This window comes from Lycium ferocissimum, unplaced genomic scaffold, assembly GCF_029784015.1.
Source record: "Lycium ferocissimum isolate CSIRO_LF1 unplaced genomic scaffold, AGI_CSIRO_Lferr_CH_V1 ctg4786, whole genome shotgun sequence".
Lineage (NCBI taxonomy): Eukaryota > Viridiplantae > Streptophyta > Magnoliopsida > Solanales > Solanaceae > Lycium > Lycium ferocissimum.
The window spans coordinates 76,823-98,104 of record NW_026725773.1 but is presented as its reverse complement, the minus strand read 5'-3'; the positions used below and the strand labels follow the sequence as shown (position 1 = coordinate 98,104).

The 21,282-nt window shown below is 35.4% G+C and overlaps 2 long non-coding RNA genes across 2 annotated transcripts; both read left to right on the top strand.

Annotated features, from left to right (window-relative positions):
- The first annotated feature begins 321 nt into the window (after positions 1-321).
- Positions 322-21,052, top strand: LOC132044558 (uncharacterized). Its single transcript, XR_009412217.1, has 5 exons — positions 322-408; positions 1,437-1,571; positions 18,900-19,062; positions 19,153-19,387; positions 20,154-21,052. It is a non-coding gene; the product is annotated as an uncharacterized LOC132044558 (long non-coding RNA).
- On the top strand, positions 2,808-4,320 carry LOC132044559 (uncharacterized). The gene is made up of 2 exons (XR_009412218.1): positions 2,808-3,434; positions 3,962-4,320. It is a non-coding gene; the product is annotated as an uncharacterized LOC132044559 (long non-coding RNA).
- Positions 21,053-21,282: the final 230 nt, after the last annotated feature.

Sequence of the window (21,282 nt, the reverse complement as noted above, 5' to 3'; positions counted from 1 at the left end):
TTCATGTTATGTTATATTATATGTTTTCTATAACAACATTTCGCCATAGCACCAAAAAATATCTGAATAAACGACATTGTTATAGAGATGTTTGACTGTAGTTATTACTAATATGGCATAGTGAAAACATCAATTTGGTTGTTGAAGTTCGTGAATCAGAAGATATCTAACTCCTTTTGATGTATGTGTCATACAGCCTCCCAATGGAGCAGATTCCAAATATGCCTCAACAGTTGGAGGCCAAAGTATGTTTACATTTCCGAGAAAACAGCAGATTGTTTTTTAAAAAAGTCGTGACACAACTGACAAGGTTTTATTCCTTCCACGAACGAACTATGCAGATGGAACCAAATCCCGATACCCCTAAAAGTGCTATGCTTCCATGGCCAGAAGAACCCTCTGAAGCAGGTTCGTTTTGTATTGGTTTTAAATACTTTGCGTTTATGCTTTATAATCTTTTGTCTTTGGTCTTGATAACACATGTGAGATCACCTAAGTAATTACTACTCTTATATGTCGACTTAACATGCATTAAGATAGTAAATTCTGCAAGAAAAACTTCTTCGTTGGAGGATCAGTTGCATACTTTCTAGAACTCTTAACTACTTTGTGCAAAATGAGCTCTTTGTTGTATGTGCATTGTATGCCTAATCATGAACATCAAATACTTTAAGGCTACGAAATATTTCTGCTAAGATGGGGTTTCGTTGGAGTATACAAGATCTCTCATACATAATTGAATGTATCTGCAGCCTGGATTATTTGGTCATTACAGAAGTGAATAAGGGTGTGTTGGTATTACGGAAAATGTTTTTCAACATTTTTTTTCCAGAAAATAAGTGATTTTCCTACTCATTTTTTTGTGTTTGGTACGCAAGTTGGAAAATGTCATTTTAAGAACATTTTCATTTATTCAAAGCAAAACACTATGAGGTTTAAATTCAGAGTTCAACTTCTGGTGGTTTGGGGGGTTTTGTTTTTTGGTGGTGGGGGGGGGGGGGGGGAGGCAGGAGGGGTAAGGGGGTAGGTAGTGATGGGATAGGCAGGGGTGTTTAAGCCGGGGGGTAGGTAGGGTGGGTGGATAGTGCGGAGGTTGGGTTTGGGATGTGTTGCTGTGTTTTCATTGATCCTAGAAATGTTTTCCCTCAAACTTTTAAGCAAAACATGTTCGTCCATTTTCTCCTATATTGAGGAACACATTTTCCAGAGGAAACCGTTTTCCCAAGATATTTAGTGCAACCAAACAAGGAAAATAGGAAAACATTTTCCGTCATACCAAACACATCCTAAAAGAATTGCTTATCAAAGAATGCATTTTGAACCAGGAAAAAAGAATGTCAACTTTTGTTAGTGCATGAAAACATTAATGCTGTTGGGTGAGCTAATTGTCTTTTATTAGCCCTCAAGGACAACTAAATAGTTCTCTATTATAGCAGAAGCTCATATCAGATTCTCTGCTGATCTTCCTATCAGGCTCTTCCATTGGCTTTTGCTCTATGATGCAGCAAACTCCTTAATCATATCAAGATCTCGCGGTTTCTGGATCTTCCTCTTGGCATGATATTAAGAAGGTGATAACTCGAGAAAGCTTATAATTCATTAGTTATTATACAGTACATGTAGACTATAGCCATGAGAAAAGACAGATGAAATTTTTGATCATTTTAAGCACTTAACTTTTTTTTGTAATCTGAGCCTTACTCATGAATACTTGATCATAAGTGTAAGAACATTAGATGTTGTTTCTTTCTCCCAATTATTAAATGGCTGTTGCATATTAATCAACACGAAAATTGGGGAGAAATAGTTCTTCAAGAACCATCTTGTTACTTCTCCTACAAGTGGGAAATATGGTAATATCATTATAGTGCACAAGCTGAAGTGCAGTGCCTTAGTTAAGGTTTTGAGGATTACATTTGGTATTCATATATTAGCGACCTTGAACACTGATAATGATAGTTAAGCTTTTACAATTAGACTCCAAATAGTATTAGATAAATTGGTCATTGATGTTTTGAAGAAACATTATACTAATGGCACTTGAACCCAAGTCTATTATTAGGCTTATAGTAGATAGCATTCTTTCTAGGTCGTGAATAAGCATTTCTTAGATTAGCGAGAAGTCTAGTCAATCAGATCTACAAATTTAGTGTCAAAATGATAAGGCCAGCCTGGTGATGAAGCATTCCACATTCACGCAGGGTTTGGAGAAGGGTCGTACCCTAAAGGGGTGTAATGTAGACAGCTACCCTGATGCAAGCATCGGTGGCTGATTCCTCGACTTGAATCCGTGACAACTTTATTGTTACAGAGACAACTTTATTGTTACAGAGTCAACTTTATTGTTTCTCCAAGGATCCCCTTCTTACAGTTGATCTTTTCTGTTAAAGATTTTCTAACATGCGATTTATTTCTGTTTGGTCTCTGGAGACTACCGCAAGAGTAGAGTGCTTAGGTTTGGGAAAGTTTGTGCATTGCGATATTCAAATGACATAAGGCGGGATGAAGGGGAAAAGGTAAGACTATATTTGTTAATCTCCAAGTAGGGGAGACTACATCTCATTGTCATTGTTACGGTGGATAGGAGGGAGAGTTAAAGAGGAAGGGAATTTCTAAGTTGGTAAAGGGGAAAAGATTCTTTGTTTAATTACTTTTGAATTCCTTAACACCTACTAGTCCATCCTATTTAAGCTCGGAAAACAAATACATTGTTGTTAAAGTATTAAAAATTATACTAATTCACCGCCTTTCCTCAAAGGAGAATATGAAATACTTTCTTAAAAAGAAAAGGATGAATGATTAGGAAAGTCTTGATTTATAATAGCTAACATGCGCTTTGAGCAAGAAGTCTTCCATATGAAAACACCAGTCTGATTGGCCCACTTTCATCATTGTTGATGTAGTGATCACACTGTCAAGCAAGCTTAGACCATGAGGCTCCAATGTTTTCAAAAGCGAAAAGCACAAAAAAGCAACAAGATCTATGGGCTTGAAGCAAAAAGCGAGAACTGAAGCGCACACTTCTTTGAAGTAAAGTGCAAGTTATGGAATACAAAAAAAATACCAAACATGTATGAATTTAATGCTATAATAAAGCTGCTATTGATCCAACTCCTCATAGTTAAGCCAAAAATTGACCGCTTATCATTGGGATTATTTTGCGCGTCATTATTTGAAGCACACACTTCTCTAAAGCACATGGCTTAGCTCATCAAGCGATAACACCTCGTTGGGCTTGCTTTATGGCTTTAAGCGGCAAAGCAATAACCCTTAATAACACTATGAGACTCAGCTGATCTTGTCATCATAACATGTCTGAAAGTCGTTTCTCTTTACCTTGATCTACTTCTATATTCTTCAAGTAGCTTCCTATAAAGCGAACATATTTTAACTACTCTCTGTCTTTGCAAGTAGTCTAAAACCCTTCTACCTAGGTTATTCCAATTTCAACAAGTTATTACTAGAGGGGTCCGACTTGGTACAAGTAGTATTAGAGGATGTTATAAACTAAATAGAAATATTCCATTTATAGCTTCCTTTGTCTTTCCCTAATAATCGTCATAAGATAGAGCATAAAAGGAAAGAGATACATAATGAAGTAAAGCGCACAAGTTATGGAAAATTAAAAAGTACCAAACATGTATGAATTTAATGTATAATAAAGTTGGTATTGGTCCAACTCCTCATAGTTGAGCCAAAAATTGTCCACTTAAGGTTAGGATTATTTTGCGCGTCATCATTTGAAGCGCATGATTTTGCTTATGAAGCAATAACTCCTCGCTTGGATTGCTTTATCGCTTTAAGCGGCGAAGCAATGGCCCTTAATAACACTATGAGACTTAGCTGATCTTGCCATCATAACATGTCCGAAATCGACTTCTATATTCTTCAAGTAGCTTCCTATAAAGCGAACATATTTTAATCTTTGTCTTTGCAAGTAGTCTAAACTCCTTCTACCTAGGTAATTCCAATTTCAACAATTTATTGCTAGAAGGGTCCGACTTGGTACAAGTAGTGTTAGGGTATGTATAAACTAAATAGAAATATTACATTTGTGACTTCCTTTCTCTTTCCCTAATAATCGTCATAAGATAGAGCATAAAAGTAAAGAGATACATAATATAAAGTAGAAATCTTTTCTCAATTCCACAAGTTATCATAAATGCTTAACCAATAAAGGCTCAAATCTCATTCTATTTTCTAATGGATGGGTGGTTGTTGCACAAGGTTGTTTGAAGACTTGGTGTTAATAGCAAGTGTGACTTTCCATAAGAGGCGGATGCAGTGTTGCGATGTTGGGTTCATTTGCACCTAGTACTTTCGACGCAAAATGTGTAAGATCTACTAAAATTGCGATGAATAGTATGTCTAAATCCATAATTTCAAAAAGACAATGGTTCAATGCTACGAACCTTAAAGATAGAGCCTATGGAGTTTAATTTCTGGATTCGCCTCATTAACGTCTCATAGTTTCCTAATCATGCTTTCTTGATTATTTTTCACAAAATCCTATGAAAAATAATATACATTCAAACATTAACGCTAGTATTAGTTTGGAGTAAAAGAAAAGAAAGGTATTCAGATGACATTAGTTGTGATTAGTTTTATATAAGGACGGTAGTTGTGATTAGTGCGATTGAGACCACAATGGTAGAAATTTGGGACTAAAATATTTTTTTTTAGTCAAGTGCTCTTACTAAACGTGTAGCATGAAATTCTAAGTTACTACATTATAATATTTGCAAGATGAAAGGATATTAAATAGTCGAGTTTAGATCTATAATATGAAAATCAAGCAATGTTACACTTTCATAATTTCTACACCAAGTGTGTAACCTAGCGGTCAATAAAGTAAGTGAAAATATGGGAAGATTAGGATTTGAGTTCACGAAGAGACAAAAAATGCTAGGTAATTTCTTCCCACTTTGGTTGAGTCTTAGTGAAGGGAGTTACATAGTACCTATGTTGGCGGGAGGTACTAGGTACACAGTAAAATAGTCTAAGTGTATGTAAGCTTTATCCGAACACCAGTGTGAAAAAAGATAATAATGTCATAACAGTTGTTAGAGTAGTGAGTGAAAGGTGCAAAAAAGCTCAAATTCTGTTGGAGATTTAAACACAGAGCACAATTAAAGTGTGGGATTTAGCAAAGAAAAACGTGAATGGAGAAAAAATAATAATAGAAAAGTAATACAATACAACAACAACTACACCCAGAGTAATCCCACGAGTAGGGTATGGCGAGGGTAGAGTGTGCGCAGACATTACCCCTACCATGGGACGCAGAGAGATTGTTTTTGATAGAACATTGGCTCAAAGAAAAGCAAACCAAAGCAGTCCGGAAAAAGAAATAATAGAAGTAAAGAAGTCAAGGCAAATTACTAAATAAAGCATGAAAAAGCAGTCTGAAAAAAGAAAAGTAATACAATACAAACTGTAAATACAAACAATAATTATTTGGACAAAAGAATGGAAAAACTATAGATATATATATATATATATATATATATATATATATGTTCCCTTTAAGGCAGAGCCTATTACTAAAGGTGCACACGCCTTAACACTTTGACGCCTACACTAAAGCGTCATTAAGAAAAGCGAAGCGCGCAAGCTGGGCTTCACCGAGGTTCAGGGCTTTAGCGCGCTTTAAGTTAGCCTTTAACAACACTAACAGGTATATGAAGTTTTATGTTAGTTTTATCTGATAACTAGTTAGTCATTCCACCGTGATGTATGTATGTCTAAGTCTGGTAAAAACTTATTCATTCACCATTGGTTCTAAGACCTTCCTAAGTTGCTAAATTGAATTTCTTAAACAGTTGTGAACATAGTTGGTATCGAGATTGTAGGCGTAGGCAGGGGCGGATCCACAGATATTGAATCCCCTGATAAGAACCTTTTTTTTTTTTTTTTTGAATTCCCTTACTTGAATTCTTGGCTCTGCCATTGACTATAGGCCCTAAATGAATAGCATCATGTTCTCTTTGGTTCTCTAAGAAAGTGTTTATATATCACTTGTGTGACCTGAAACAGGCCGACGACAACCTGGATCCGTGGGCACAAATTCCTATTTAAATTAAGAAGCAAAAGTAGAAACAGAAATTATCTTCAGATAGATTTGCCCATGAGGGACAAGAATTTGTTGCAGATTTAAGGAATGAGTTAGCATGGATAAGAGTTTACTCTGTAAGTTGACATGATTTAATCAAACTTCTTGGATTTGTGTTTATACTGTTTTCATGCGTATCTCGTGGTCTACCTCCCGCCGCGCCAACACAAGGTGGATTGAATAAACATACTATTGCATCCTACTACAGAAATATCAAATTCTTCCATATTTGTTAGTTAAATTTATATTACGTATAACATCTTGAATGAATTGGAAATGAACTGTTTCCATGCTGGATGTGTAATTCTTCAAAACAAAATCCTTTATACTGAGAATTAATGTGCTTCTTTTAATTTTTGGCAGGTGCTAGCAAATGTTATATAAATCAATTCGATTTAAATTGCTCGATCACTCTTTTTTCTTCTTGTGTTGCAAGGGATATTAGCTGACCGACCGGTGGTATAGATTTTGTGGATTTCTAGGACGAAATCCACATTGTATAGTTATTTTTTCACAGGATAGAAGCACTTGTATAATGATTTGATGGATAATCCACAAAACTACCAAAATCAGGAAAATCACAAATTGATTCTTGGACAAGCTCCTGCCTCACTTCAAAAATGAAGGACAATCAGTGACATAAAGAGTGAATTTTAAAAGTTAGAACGAGAGGTCTCAAACTTCACAAGAAAGGTAGATCACAACACCAAAGGTTAACCTTATGATATCTCATATGTTGCTATTCTAACATGCTCTGTGAAGGATCAAAAACCTACAGGATTTGCTTATATATCAGAGACCAGATATGTTGATTCAGAAGGAGGAATCAGGTCTCTAGCCTGCTCAGCCAACGGTGCAGCTGTAGAGCTACTGTCAGTGTGGCCAATACTTACAACTTGCTTGAAGAACATATGAGGGACCAGGTTCCTCCAGATAAAGGTCTTGGTCACTAAAGTGTTGAAAGTCCAAATCCACAAACAAAATGTGCTGCTGAATAGTACAATGCAGCTGTATACCTCAGCAAGGCCGTTTGATTAATGGCCCAGATTTCATGAGTGGTCACTTCTCATCTCTCTCTCTCTCTCTCTCTCTCTCTCTCTCTCTCTCTCTCTCTCTCTCTCCCTCCCTCCTTGCATATAACGACAGCATCTTCCAAAAGAAGGATCATTCTTGCACAAATCAAATTGCTCCATCCTAAGTGCAAGTCTCCACCTCTCAAGGTGTTCCCCAAGAATAAAGCCTGAACAAGCCGAAGGACCAGATCCAGAACTGAAGATTCTTTAGGTCCTTAGGTTGTTAAGTCCTTATCCTTTTGTGCTAAATTGTAAACTTACTCTTCTCTAAACGGAAGTTAGTTGTAGGTGTTCTAAATTCTCAAGGTTGCTTCCACAAGCTCTTGAGTGGTACAATAGGCTAGAGTTAGTCTAGGTATATTAGGATGTAGGTGGCTAGAGTTAGTCACAGTGTTGAATTCTCAAAGGGTGCCTTTGAGTGGTAGACTTGGCTAGAGTTAGTCTCGGTGTATAGTTTGCTTGGCTAGAGGTAGTCAAGTGTGAAGATTACGATTGGGCTATTGTAAGGGCGAGGGGTTATGGGAGTTAATTCCTAGCTTACAGTCGATTGTAATTTGAAGTTGCTCGGTTAGTGGAGTTGAAATCCTTCTGGGGTAGGTCGTCATTTTTAATCCCTTGAGAAAGGAGTTTTCCACGTAAAAAATTCTTGTGTTATTCTCGTACCACCCTGTATGAGGGAAGTGGTACACAATCAGATTCCTCCATATACTATTTGATGGATGCATAGCCTTTAACACTATGCCAACAACACAATCACTCAAACTTCAAGAGAGACCTTTCTTCACACCAAGTATAAGAAACTAGAATTGGATGTACTTCAATTGATATATCTTGTTATAATTACATAGCGGATATGGCATTTACCTGTTTCATTTATATGAAGTCGGTTTCCAAGAAGCTGATGTGCCCAGATTTTAAATTACAATTGTGGAACATATTGTGCTCGCAACTACTCTTCACAGAGTTGGCGTAGAAGTGGGAAAAGAAACTAATTCGAAATTGTGTTTTAGCTTCTGCATTTCTAATGAAGATTAAATATGGATTGTCCTTTCTGCTACTAATTGTTTCCCATTGTAAAAGTGGGTATTTTGCAAGTTATTCAAGTGGAGTGACAAGCTCCTGTCAGTGGCAGAGAAGGAAGTCACCAAATTTGCTGGTCCAAATGATGACATGCACCACACAATTCAAGTTAATTAGTTTTGAGGCACTCTTTGAATTACTTGATCAGCTAACAACATTGATGGAGACAATGTAAAGCTGTTAATCAGGAAATAATGCTCTTCTTGTGGTCCCAGATAAAGCAAATGACTTAACTGATCATAAGGGGCCTCGTAGCTATGATTTGCATCCTCTTCCTGAAACTAATCAATGCACCAATTGTTGTTCACAATTTCATGATCAGATTTGGAGCTTTGACAAAATGGTTACAGACTCTTTGCCTCAGCATGACTAGGGAACTATTGTTCCCGCTAAATATATTGAGAGAAGTATAGTTACTGATCGACAGAAAGAAACAAATAACGTGGTTAGAAATAAGCGCAAGCGTGATTCACATTCACTTCTTGCATCTGATCAAGACTTCGTGATGCTAAATGCAACATCTTAGCCTACTAGTCTTCCTTCTCCTCTGCCCGAAAATACTTGTACAAGGACACATAAACCTAACAATGGTGTCAAGCAAAGATTATTAGACACCATTGTTATACATACCCCAAAAATGAAAAACCTAACAATGGTGTGGTTACTGCAAGTAACAGCCTTAACTGGACTTGATAGAAAAACACAGACATCGTTCCCTTTTTCCCCACTCCTCACCTTCTCAAACATTTCATGTAAAAGAAAGACAAAAGGAAGAACCTCCCAAATCGAAAACAAAAACAATAACCAAAATATTCTCCGTACTATTTTGTATTTGTAACCGATGACTTTCATGAAATTGGATTAAGGGCAACTAAAAAGGGGGAATTGATCCACTTTGCCACCATCATCCATCCACAACCTACTCTAGTCGTCATTATAAACTTGATATATGTTTTGGTTACAGTCACAAAATTGCACCTTCAATGTAACACTTATGTTCAACTTTGTAGAGCTACTAAAACAGCGTGTCACTGATATGCTCAAATTACACTTTTTAATAGCGTAAAGCAGACGATGTCAAATATAGTAACCCAACAAGGTTGGGTCGAATCCCACAGAGAATATAGTGTGAAAAGTTTATTAAAGAAGTATTATACTAATCTTGCGGTCCTGGTGTATTCCAGAAAAAGGGTTTTATAGTTGTTCGGTTTGTGGACTAATTTAAAGTGACTAGAAATTTAAAGTTGTAAATATATGAGAAAAAAGATCCAAGGTTGTGTCCCCGTCAAATAAGTGCATGATCATAGGTCTCGATCTTGATATACTTCTAATGGATCATTTGTATGGATGCACTTAACCTCTATGTGAATCTAGACTGTTTCCAATATGAAAAGATTACTTCTTTCTATGCTTTTTCCAAAGATAAGAAAGTATGCATGAAAAACGATTAATTCTGCCAAGTAAATTCCTCTTATTCCTAAGTGAATTTATTAAACAAGGTTTAAAGTCTTGAGTTCTTGTTATTTATTCTTACCGAACCCTAGTTATTTTCCCAAATAAACTAAAGTTTATGGCATTAGCTAATGTTTGCAACCACTAACTATATGATGAAAACGAAGAACAAATAAACCCTAACAATCCATTATGCGTATATCAATCACAATCCCCAATCACAAAACACCCATCCTTGGGTTTACAACCTTAGTAAAGGTTTTTAGCTACTCATAGCGACAAGAAAACAATAAAAGGTTGAAGATTGCATAATTGAATTTTGTATTGAACTTACGAATAAAACTTGAAAGTAAACGAATGTAATTGTCTGGAAATCTTCAATTGCACTAAAAACCCAAAAGTAATTACTACAAGTCTAAAACTCCATATATCTAAAAAATAAAACCTAAACAAGTATTTATACAAGTTAAACTCGGAATAATTAATCCCAATCCTGTTCCAGGTTGGCTTGCAACTTGACGGGTCATCGTTGTGCTTCGACGGTTGTCGATATGTCGACGTGCTTGACGATGATCTGATGACATATTTTCAACTCGCAAGACTTTAACCGTCTCTGCACTTCGACGACCATCGATCATGTCGACGGTGCAAGTCGACGGTCTGATGCACTTTACACTTTGCAGGAACTATGTCAATAAGGTAACTCGACGGACTGTCGAACATGTTGACGGCCCATCAATCATCCAACTCTACATGTTGTCGAGCTTCCTTGGCTGCAGGAACTTTCTTTGCAATTCTACGATCCAAAACGATGGACCGTTGACATGTTGACAGTCCGTACTTAGAGTATATCAGTACAGAACAATTGATTTCCTTGTTTTTCTCTTATCGAGCATTCTAACATCGAAATACCTGCAAAACACATCAAACTAACACAAACTTACTCAAAAACAAGTAAAACTTAGAGTTAAAAGCATTAGATGTGCCATAATTTCACGGCACATCAGTCACATAATGCAAACATGTGATATCTGTGTTTATGAGTCCCTGTGCTGAGATTTTGCATTTGGCATCCTAAAGTCTTGATTAGATGTAAGTAGTGAATGTGAATCAGGCTTGCGCTTATTTCTAACCCCATTGGTTGTTGCTCTCTATTGACCAGTAACTGTACTTCTCTCAACATGTTGAGCGGGAACAATAGTTCCCTGGTCATGCTGAGGCAAAAAGTATGTAACCGCTTTGTCAAAGCTCCAAATCTGATCAAGCAATTGTGAACAAGAGCTGGTGCCTTGATCAGTTTCAGGCAGAGGATGCAAATCACAGCTAGGAGGCCCCTTATCATCAGTTAAGTCATTTGCTTTCTCTGGGACTGTAGGAAGAGCATTATTTCCTAATCAACAGCTTTACATTATCTCCAACACTATTGCTAGCTGATCAAGCAATTCAAAGAGAGCCTAAAACTAATTACCTTGAATTGGGTGGTCCATGTCATCATTTGGACCAGCAAATTTTGTGGCTTCCTTCTCCTATACTGCCAGAAGCTTGTCACTCGACTTGAATAACTTGCAAAACACCTATTTTTACAATGGGGAACAATTATGCCAGAACGGACAATCCATATTTAATACTCATTAGAAATGCAGAAGCTAAAACACAATTTTGAATTAGTTTCTTTTCCCACTTCAACTTGCCCCCAGGAGATGATATCTGATTAGTGCAAGCAATTTGTACCGTGCTTCGAAGCAAAATTCTTCAACATATACTCCCTTTAACTGAACTCTATTTGGTGGGATTACATTGGGTATGTTGTTGCTGTTGTATACTCTACCTGAACAGAAAGATAAACTAACACAAAACGTATTCAAAAAAGAAATATGTGAATCAACTAAAATCTGATAATACTCCATAAGGGAAGAGTGTTAACCCAAAAAAATAAAAATAAGGATTGGACCCTTTTTTTCGGTAGTTTTACGACAAAGTGTCCAAAGAAAATAAAAGTTTTTTCCTTAGATCTTTTTTTTCCCCTAGTTGTCTCGTATTTGAAGAAGAAAACTAAAAGGAAATAAAACTATAGAAGGAAAAGCAAATGAAAGCTTTACCTTCTTGTAGAAACAGGTTTTCCAAACACTAATTTTAAGGCATCCACGTGATCACTTCAGCTTCGCATGGAGACGAAAATGAATTATGCGATAAGAGAAACATCACCTCACCCAAAAAAGGGGGACGATAAGGAGTATGCCTATAATTTAGATAAGTGGTTAAAAAAATGACATACTTGATCAGACTCATAAAAATTGAATTTGATGTAAAATATAGCGAGCTTTTGCAAGAAGAGTGTTGTTCTCATAGGAAAAATTACCCTTCTTCGAGAAGAGAAGGGGAATGAATCTTTTTTGTGGGGGGACTAAGCACTCTTGTCGCGTTTGGAGTTGTATATTGATGTTCGGTCTAAAATGCATATATTTATTCATTGTTTACCTCACATTTTAGTACTTTTAATTTTTTTGGAGTATAATTATATTTCTTTGTGCTTACTATTATGTAGGAATAAAGTGGTATGAAGATTGAAGAAATTTGGAGCAAATCGAAGGAAACGCGTGAAGTTGCGAGAAGGAATAGAGGCGTGATGAACTAATCATTAATACATGATCTAATGGTTGAATGAAGAAAATATTTTAAAGGCAACAAGTGCAAATTGATTTGAATTGAAGCAAGCAGCTTAAAGAAGTGCACTACGAGTTGTCTACGTGGCAGAAGTGCAAAAAGGAACAATTGAACTATTGAAGTATGCTAACATGTGGAAATTAAATAAGGGGAAAGATTGCATGATTTTGTGACAATTAACGCTTGTCTATGTGGCAAAGGAGGGAGTAATGCAATTGAAGTTTGACTGCAAAGGGGATTGGAAATATACCTGGACAGTTGGCGACGCGGTGAGATCGCAAGGAAAACACGCCTCTAATCTTTTCCTGGCTGCTGCGCATTTTTTCCGGTCCCATTTGGATTTGGTTTTTAAAACCCCAGGCATTTTGGTACCCTATAAATAGAGTCCGGAGCCAAAATGGCTTCTTTTTACAGCCATTCCACAAAAATGGTATGTCTTTTTTTTTTTTAAACCAAAATGGGCATTTCGTGCAATGTTGCACGAAATGCAACAAATTTATATTTTTTTTTATTTCGTTTTTAATATAAAAAACGAAATTAAAAAAAAATAAAAATTTGTTGCATTTCGTGCAATGTTGCACGAAATGCAACAAATTTATATATTTTTTTTAATTTCGTTTTTAATATAAAAAACCGACTATATTTGGTTTGGTTTTGGTTTCAAGTCTTAAAAAAAAAAACCGAAAAAAACCGAACCAAACCGACTTTATATATTATGTTAAAAATTAAATTTGTATATATATGTGTATGTATTTTAATTTTTTTATGAAAACATTACAATTTATATTATGTTTTTATACTCTTGGGCCATGCTTTTGAATTAAACTAATTGGGGCAATTCGCGACTGCCCTTCGTTTGGTGGTCTTTAAATTTTGCCCCTCATATTTGAAATCTTTAAATTTTGCCCTTCTAAAACTCATAGGTTCCGGTGTTCGAACCCACACGCAATCAAAAATTTAAAAAAAAAATTCGCAAGGCGAGTTAAATTTCGCTATGCCCCCAACGGCATACACTTTGAAGGAATTACCAAAGTTATGCGGACCGGCATACTTATGCCTTATGGGCGTACTTGGCATAAGTATGCGGTCCGATAACTTTGATAATTCCTTCATAAAGTTATGCGGTCCGCATAATAGTTTGCCCATTAAATTTTGCCATATAAGGCAAACTTTTAGTTATACCTTAAGGAAAACTTACGCCTTATGGGGCATACTTTTAGTTATGTTTTATGGGACACACTTTTAGCTAAGGCATTACTAAAAGTTTCCCTTGAAAAGTTAAAAAAATATATATATATATGCTTCAAGGGAAAGTCTGCCCCCTCCGGCAGACTTTTTAGTTATGTTCAACTAAAAGTCCGCCGAGGGGGGGCGACTTTTACTTAAACACAACTAAAAAGTCAGCCCCTCATAGATTTTTTTAACACAACTAAAAGTCCGCCCTCCGCGTACCTTTAGTTGTGTTAAGTAAAGGAAAAGTCTCTTATGTGCGATTTTACTTAAACATAATCTTTTTTTAATAAATATTTTTAATCTTTTTTTAAACATGATTATTAGAACAAAGGAGCAGTAAAAATATCATTTTAGTGGTTTACTAGATTTGTCGTCTCTTTTTCTTATTTGTCTAACATGCAGAACCCTTATGGTGTTTACATGGCCAGCCTTGACCATGGCATTTTAATATGTATCTTAGACTCTATTCAAAAGAAGCAACAAACGCCACCTACCTGAATTGACACAAGAACCGCATCACTGTAGTAATCGGAAACAATGGAGCGAAATGTTGATGTGGCATTTGTTGCTATGAAGTATCTAAAACAAAACATGAAAGAAGAAAACGAAAAATCGAACAACAAAATAGAGGACTATCTCGTCGCTATAATGAAAGTACTATGGTTAGTGCACACACTTTTAAGGCGTATACTTTGACATTTTTCAACAGCATATTTTAGGAGATTAGCGGACCTGAATTCATATTTCGTTATTATTTATTACATATTCTCCCTTTCTGTTTTCCACTAATATACCTGTTTGCCCTCTTACTTAGTCTGCCGCATTAGTTAATCACTGATATTTGTAGGTGGCATATGGGGATGGGAAAGTTAAAAAAATATATATATATATGCTTCAAGGGAAAGTACGTTTCTCCGGCAGATTTTTAGTTAACACAACTAAAAGTCCGCCCCCTCCCGGCGTACTTTTACTTAAACACAACTAAAAGTCTGCCGGAGGGGGCAGACTTTTACTTAAACATAATCTTTTTTTAATAAATATTTTTAATCTTTTTTTAAACATGATTATTAGAACAAAGGAGCAGTAAAAATATCATTTTAGTGGTTTACTAGATTTGTCGTCTCTTGTTCTTATTTGTCTAACATGCAGAACCCTTATGGTGTTTACATGGCCAGCCTTGACCATGGCATTTTAATATGTATCTTAGACTCTATTCAAAAGAAGCAACAAACGCCACCTACCCGAATTGACACAAGAACCGCATCACCAGGGTAATCTGAAACAATGGAGCGAAATGTTGATGTGGCATTTGTTGCTATGAAGTATCTAAAACAAAACATGAAAGAAGAAAACGAAAAATCGAACAACAAAATAGAGGACTATCTGTCGCTATAATGAAAGTACTATGGTTAGTGCACACACTTTTAAGGCAGATACTTTGACATTTTTCAACAAAGATATTTTAGGAGATTAGCGGACTTTGAATTCATATTTCGTTATTATTTATTACATATTCTCCCTTTCGTTTTCCACTAATATACCTGTTTGCCCTCTTACTTAGTCTGCCGCATTAGTTAATCACTGATATTTGTAGGTGGCATATGGGGATGGGAAAGTTAAAAAAATATATATATATATGCTTCAAGGGAAAGTCTGCCCCCTCCGGCAGACTTTTAGTTATGTTCAACTAAAAGTCTGCCGGAGGGGGCAGACTTTTACTTAAACACACAAAAGTCTAAAAGTCCGCGTACTTTTAGTTGTGTTTAAGTAAAAAGTTCGTACTTTTAGTTGTGTTTAAAAGTAAAAGTCTCCCTCCGGCAGACTTTTAGTTGTGTTTAAGTCCGGCCGCGACTTTTAGTTGAACATAACTAAAAGTCCGCCGGAGGGGGCGTACTCTTCCCTTGAATATATATATATATATTTTTTTAACTTTTCAAGGGAAACTTTTAGTAATGCCTTAGCTAAAAGTGTGTCCCATAAAACATAACTAAAAGTATGCCCCATAAGGCGTAAGTTTTCCTTAAGGTATAACTAAAAGTTTGCCTTATAAGGCAAAATTTAATGGGCAAACTATTATGCCGGGACTCCGCATAACTTTGTGAAGGAATTATCAAAGTTATGCCGGACCCGCATACTTATGCCAAGTCCGCCCATAAGGCATAAGTATGCCGGTCCGGCATAACTTTGGTAATTCCTTCACAAGTGTATGCCGTTGGGGGCATAGCGAAATTTAACTCGCCTTGCGAATTTTTTTTAAATTTTTGATTTGCGTGTGGGTTCGAACCTGGAACCTATGAGTTTTAGCCGAAGGGCAAAATTTAAAGATTTCAAATATGAGGGGCAAAATTTAAAGACCACCCCAAACGACCAATTAGTTTAATTCAAAAGCATGGCCCAAGAGTATAAAAACATAATATAAATTGTAATGTTTTCATAAAAAAATTAAAATACATACACATATATATACAAATTTAATTTTTAACATAATATATAAAGTCGGTTTGGTTCGGTTTTTTTCGGTTTTTTAAGACTTGAAACCAAAACCAAACCAAATATAGTCGGTTTTTTATATTAAAAACGAAATTAAAAAAAAATATAAATTTGTTGCATTTCGTGCAACATTGCACGAAATGCAACAAATTTTTATATATTTTTTTAATTTCGTTTTTAATATAAAAAACGAAATAAAAAAAATATAAATTTGTTGCATTTCGTGCAACATTGCACGAAATGCCCATTTTGGTTTAAAAAAAAAAAGACATACCATTTTTGTGGAATGGCTGTAAAAAGAAGCCATTTTGGCTCCGGACTCAAAAAAAAAATATATTCTATAAGGTTTTTACATAACTTGGGATAGCTTAAAACCCTTAGTTCATAACTTTGGACCTAGAGAGAGCTTGGAGCCGCCGTGGAGGCCGTATTTACAGGGTTTTACCTTCTCTTCTCTGTAATACTTATTTTGATATTTTTATTCGGATGATTTGTTGTTTTTCCTCCATGTCTATGTGGAGCTAAACTCTTTAGTTCTAGGGCTTTGACACAAACATGAAAGTTGTCGTTTGATTATCGTTTCTATCTATTGATTTTCTATCTTTGGGTTATTTATTTATTCTTGGTCTTAATTGTTTGATTACTTGATCACTAATTGAACACTATCTGTGGTGCGGGAATTGGACTTGAGAAAGGGAATTCACGTACGTAATAAGAATAAATAGAGTTTGTTCGATTTAATCGTTTCGCTTATCGAGGATAGAGATATACCCTTTAGCCCTACTTAGTTGAATACGGAGAAATAAATGTGTTCTTGTTACCTCTGACGACCATAGAGATATAGGCGTTATAGTAGCATCTACAGGCTTGTGAGTAGTTCGAGAGAATATCATAAAGTTATAATTAACCCGTCAACTAGTAACCCATAGGTAGAACGATTTGAAGACTCAACTGGATTATTAGTGGTCATAGCCCTAGATCTATCTCTTCTCCGATAAAAATTTGCTCTTTCTTGGTTGAAGTTCATTATTTGCTTTCTTTTATTTTTAGTTAGTTTATAAATATAATCTTGAGATTTTATTTCTTGTTTAGATAATTAGCATTAGTTTAATTTGATAAATAGTTAATTATAAGTCTCTGTGGGATCGATATCTGGACTTAAAAATCCTATATTACTTGTACGATCGCGTATACTTGCGTGTGCGTTAGGGAGCAACATATATAGTAGGGGGAATCAACTGAGTGGCGAATTTAGGGGGTAAAAAAGGGTAACGTGAACACATGGTCACCCGACTAAACTCGGTATATTATGTGTATAATTCTTAAAATATAACTAATATTACCTTTTGGAACACATGCTACAAATGGCTTTGTGATGCACTTGGTTAAAAGCTAAGTTAGTTACCTAGAAGTTCAAAGATCAATCCCCACTTGAAGCAATTTTTTTTCCTCCTTTCTTTAGTAGTGAACTCATCTTTTAAAAATCCTATATTGCTATTTTTCTACTTTTAAATAAGAATAATTATCCAATCAAGGGGTAACCCACGTACAGAGAAGGAAGAACAATATCCTTCACACCCATAGCATTTATCTTTCCCATGACTTCTTAGTGTGTCTCAACTACCGTGTTATAGTACAACGTGATTAAAACCTTTTTGTCAGTCTCCCATAATTCAAGAGCTTTGTTACAGAGTATGTAAAAGAACTATTAAAAGTTAGCAAAGGAGCTCATGTTCTGTTTTTGTTAAAACCATTAAGTATCACATTTTGCTTTGTTAAGAAATAAATGCAAGTTCAAGCCTATACTCCATCAGATAATTTGCATAATTTGAACTATATAATAAGTGAGAGTTGTAGTACGACGAAGGGTAGTACGACGAAGGGTATTCTGTAAATATCTCTTGCTTTATGGGTAAATTTGTATCACCATTACTACCTATAGTGGGTGTACAATTCTATCAAAGAAGTGTGGAGACGGTTAGACAGATATTATTTGTGTTTTCTATGTTTTTCCAACCATGAATGTGTTAATTCACAGGGGTAGGTAACAATTTTTAGTTGTCTTTACTTACATTGAACGTTGTTTATCTTCTTGTTCTGCTACTTCTGATTCTATGGCGGTTGTTCTTCTGTAAGTTCTTTCTTCAACTAATCTTTTGTTAGTGCACTTCTTTGTTGGTACTTTTTGCTAGATTTTTATATGTGTGCTAGATTTTTTCTGATTTGCACATGCATGCCTAGAAATAGATACTCCAATGCATGATCTTGGATAACTGTTTCTTGATAGATCTTTTGATTAATTTCTCTATGGGTACAAATAAATTAATGCAAATTTAATTCCTAGGTCTTAAAGAAAACCTGACGAATCAAAGTCATAAATTTTGTTTGCAGAGTTAGTGCGATGAAGGCTTGTCTCGATGTTCAGTATGATCATGCTTATTCCCCCTGCTTTTTCTTTAGAATATTTCAATAGTTCCTGGTAGAATAATTGAGCTGCGTGCAAGATGACCCGTAAAACCACTGTCATATAAAATGATTCAAGTTGTTGCTATCATTCAAGACATGTTAAGATTCCTTCCTAAATTTAGAATTGTTGCATTAATTTCAATCATTGAGAATGGAAGGGTGTACAGCTATAAGGAATTGTGCGCCGCAATCAAAGATTTTTTCCCTGTAAACAAAGTAGGAAAGGAGGGTTTGATTATGTTTACAAGGTATTTCTATTATCTACAAATTGATTTTCAGATTTTTCAATTCCATTAAATTAATAAGCTAACATTATATTCTGTTGTTAGTGGAGCCTAAAAGATGGAAGATTGGATTCTATTAAGGCACTTTCTTTTGAATCAAAACAATGTGTAAGGGAGTATTGACAGAAATAAAGGTGATCTCAAGTATAGAGCATAGAATATTGGTCTGGCTACCTGGGAATTAATTGTTTTTCCGAAACACTACTTGGTGAGTAGAAGTCCTTTGTTATTTTAAATTTTTTCAACTTTTCTTAGGTTTGTACTTGTTGCATGGATACTAAAGTTTGTTTACTCTCAGGTGGTGCCCATAGTAGCCTCCAGTTTAGCTGGAAAACACGAATTAAAATATGCATTGGTGTTGCACGAGTACTTTCGTTCCTATGTGAAGTCCAGCCTTATATAGTTCATATAGATATTAAAACAACTAACATCAGTCTTGACAGAGACCTGACCCCAAAGATTTCAGACTTTGGTCTTGCTAAGATTATTCCGGCTGATTTGACCTACATTAACACTCGTGTGGCAGAAACTATGTAAGTTTGCATACTTTTATACTTCATATATTTTCTTAGACAAATTCTTTGTTGCATTTATGAATTAAAATGAGTAAGCCATTCAGAAACTATAAGTGATGTTCTCAGGTAAGAATATCCAAACCATATAGAGCATTATCTTATACTTTTGAACTACTCTTTACCTATCTATACATGTTCTACTCGGAGTAGTAATGATACAAAACATGCTAACGCAAAATATGTTCTCTTACTTTCTCAAACTACTTTGACTTTAGGGATTTACTATATCGTTAAAACGATACAGAACATGCTAACGCAAAATATGTTCTCTTACTTTCTCATACTACTTTGACTTTAGGGATTTACTATATCATTAGGGGTGTACTACAACTCTGCAATGTTGAGCCATTTCGATGTATATATGCCTTCTCTCTATTTCATTAGGGGTTGGTTCCCTGTCTCCTATAGTGGTTTATGCCTGAACAGGCCCTACATTTTAATAGTTGCTCTCAGAGTTGTGCAATATTATTAGGAGAGTTTTATTTCTCCATTTAAGTCTCATTGTTAATGTTTCTTCATCATTTTCTAGACATTTCTACCTATGATTTGTGGTTTGTAATTTCATAAAACATTCTACAGTACAGAATCAAATAAAACAAAATAGGAATTTACTAAGGACGTTTTTATGTTACAAAGGAGATTCATTTGATACTAAAATTAGATAGGCGATAAGAATCAGATATTCAGATTACTCTAGAATTTGAAGAATTGTTGTTCTATGCAGGACTACAATGAAAATGGAGAACTTTTGTTGACTGGCTCTCTGGTTTGGTTGCTCCATACGGAAATGAACTAGCATCTAAGAAGGTGATCTCGAGGTCATCTTAAATATACTTGTAGTTCTTATCAACTCTTTCACACCACATGTTTTTGGATTTAAATTTCTCATCTAGATTCCTTGATTGTCTGTCATAAGAAATGATTCCCAGGCAGATCAGATTATACCTGTATGTATAACTATTCAAATCATTAATGATCATATGCAACCTAACAAAATTGCATTTCTAGAAGCCCTTAAACCAACATAGGAATCTGTAAATTATTAATAAGTAAACACATTGTAGGTTTTTCCTATATAAGTTGAAAGATTACGCGTTGGTTTATTCTACTTTCTAGAAAGTGGAGCTAGTCAAACTAGCTGCGAATGAGGATAGTGTTAGCCTGGATGAGTTCATCACAGTCTCGCTATACAGCAAGAAAAGTAAGCACTCATACAGTTTCGGTGCCTTGATTTAATTCTGCTCTCAATATTCATTCTTTTAGATGCCTCACCACCAAGTCTGTCTTTTCTCCATATCTCTTCTTTGAGGAACACTTCTAAGATGTTATGGAGTGTAGTGGCTATCTGTTTGTTCTACTTAAACCACAGGTAGTGCCTGCTAAATGTTTTCTTCAAGTTAGAAAAGTTTAATTAACTTTCTGAATTCGAAAGCTAAAGGAGACAAACATGAATCTACAAAACCACAGCACAAAATGTTGTGAGACTTAGGTAAAAATCCCCTAAGATTACTGCCTTGAAAATAGAACCTTGTTGTGATAGAGTGTGTGATGGAGTTGTAATTATGCTTCAAGCTTAAGTATTAACTGATTATCTTGCCCCTTAAATCCTTTCCTTAACATGTCCACGTACAGTGGCGGAGCCAGGATTTTCATCCAGGGGTTCAAAAATTCTAAAAGGTAAATATACGAAGAAGTCAGGGGGTTCAACACCTACTATATATACAAAATAAAATAATTTTAAGTTTGAAAATACACTATAATTTTTCGCCGAGGGGGTTCGGACCCTGGATATAAGCTGGCTCCGCCCCTGTCCACGTATGTACGTACAAATCTCATATTCATTAAACATTTTC